General features: G+C 34.6%; 1 pseudogene; it reads right to left on the bottom strand.

Annotated features, from left to right (window-relative positions):
* Positions 1 to 400: 400 nt before the first annotated feature.
* LOC127546756 (histone deacetylase 1-like) lies at positions 401 to 1,452 on the bottom strand (annotated as a pseudogene).
* Between the last annotated feature and the right edge of the window lie 967 nt (positions 1,453 to 2,419).

The raw sequence follows: 2,419 nt of genomic DNA, 5'->3' as shown, positions 1-2,419 counted from the left end.
GCACCCTTTATCTAGGTTCAAAGTTCTTGTTTTATAGATATTGCTATTGAAGCCCAGATGTTAATTTCATTCAAGTGGAGCTAAGATTTCAATCAACATTCTTCATACCACATTTGTTTTGGTATTGGACCTTTATATATACCATGTTGGGCAGCCACAGATAAAAAGATGCAGTGTACTGCTTTCATTGCCACACAAAAGGTCCAGTGAGTCTAAATTCCTTTACAGACCTAGACAGAAAGAACTTATTCGTTGTTACACAGTTAATATCAGGGTGGGGATTGGAACATAAGTCTCCTGGTTCCAAGTCTAAATATATGGAAATACAGAGAAATGTAGAAAATATCCATTCTGAAGGTGAGGTGATGTGGACAATAGACCCCAAGGAAAGCCAGAAATCTCAGACAGAGTTGGTTTTCTTCAGCAATTTAGCTTCAGGTTTCTCTTTCTTTTTCTTCCTTTTTTCCTCTCTGTGGCTTGTTAATTTTTCTCTTCCATTTTGATCCTCTTGGCTTTCTTAAAATTGAATGAGTTCTTTTGACCACTCTCACTTTCCTTGTCTGAGAGGGAAAACTCCTCCTCACATTCAATTCTTTTATCTGAGAAACATATTGAAATACATTCGTTAGGAGCTTTTTCATCCTTATCTCCACTGTCCTCCTGTATCCCATCCTTAGGGATGGGCTTCATCTGGACACAGGGGCGTGAAGTAACATCCATTGGGTCTCAGGTAGCCTCTGCTTGATCTTTTCCAAACACTCTTTGGATCCAAAGTACTCAAAATATTAATTATAGAGAAGTTCATTGGGGATTTATGTCCAAATCCATACTTGTTTCACATGTTCATCATCTGCTTATGTTGTGGATAGTAGGGGGGTAGTCAGACCCTCCCAGCATCAGCATGGGTGGATTGAAGCTCTTGACAGATTTCATACACTTGATATGTCCTTTGATGCTAAACTTGAAAAAACCTAATTGGTTTCCAGACTGGAAATCAAAACCACATTTCAAGATCACTGCATTGGACTAAAATGTCTCCATTACTTCAGATATCACTGGTTTCTTGATGGATTCATAAGCTTCATGATCAATACCATCTAAAAGTGAGTAGTTGACAGTGTATTATTCAATTTTGCTAGCCTCAGTATCCCATAGGTCGTCACATACTTCAGATGTGCTTTTTGTACTTGTGAAAGGACACTGTCATGATCATGACTCAGTTTGTGGTGGAAAAAGTTTCTTTCATGACATTGCCATGATGAATGTCAATATCAATGAACAGCACTTTCTGGGGGTACATAAACAGCTTTTTAGGATAATCACATTATAGTTGATGTGACAGAAACCAGAAGATTGGGACTTCTTAGCGTGATATAGGACCCCAGCCTGTTTCATAGCAATATCTACTTGCTATTTATTAAGATTTACCACACTTGCCAAAGATTCATTCATGGATAATTAAAAGAAATCAAATAAATCCAAAAAAAATAGGCAATAATATCTTTGGTAAAAAAAAAAAAAAAAAAAAAAAAGGGACAACAATATTGAAGAAAATAACACCTTTAAAAAAAATAAATTGGCCCAATAGTAAAAGAAGAACAAAAATCCTGTTAAAAGAGCTTCTTTTTCTTTTTTTACAGGTACAACCTTTATGTGATTTATGATCTTAAGATTTAAAGCTTAAAATGTATCATGGAAATATAACCCCCTCATTTTATGAATGAGAAAATTTCACTTTGGAGTATAAAACAACTTTTCTAGAATTCACAGCTAATAACAGATATGACATTAGAATCCAAATTCCAATTCCATTAATGAAAAAAAAAATCAAATGAAGGCGGCCTAGCTGTACCTGATCTAAAATTATATTATAAAGCAGCAGTCACCAAAACCATTTGGTATTGGCTAAGAAATAGATTAGTTGATCAGTGGAAAAGGTTAGGTTCACAAGACAGAATAGTCAACTATAGCAATCTAGTGTTTGACAAACCCAAAGATCCTAACTTTTGGGATAAGAATTCATTATTTGATAAAAACTGTTGGGATAACTGGAAATTAGTATGTCAGAAATTAGGCATGGACTCACACTTAACACCATATACCAAGATAAGATCAAAATGGGTCCATGACCTAGGCATAAAGAATGAGATTATAAATAAATTAGAGGAACATAGGATAGTTTATCTCTCAGACTTGTGGAGGAGAAAGAAATTTGTGACCAAAGATGAACTAGACACCATTACTGATCACAAAATAGAAAATTTCGATTATATCAAATTAAAAAGCCTTTGTACAAACAAAACTAATGCAAACAAGATTAGAAGGGAAGTAACAAACTGGGAAAACATCTTCACAGTTAAAGATTCTGATAAAGGCCTCATTTCCAAAATATATAGAGAACTGACTCAAATTTATAAGA

The sequence above is a fragment of the Antechinus flavipes genome, chromosome 2 (genome assembly GCF_016432865.1).
Source record: "Antechinus flavipes isolate AdamAnt ecotype Samford, QLD, Australia chromosome 2, AdamAnt_v2, whole genome shotgun sequence".
In the NCBI taxonomy this organism is placed as follows: domain Eukaryota; kingdom Metazoa; phylum Chordata; class Mammalia; order Dasyuromorphia; family Dasyuridae; genus Antechinus; species Antechinus flavipes.
The sequence above is the reverse complement of the archived record's forward strand: the minus strand, read 5'-3'. Positions and strand labels throughout refer to the sequence as shown.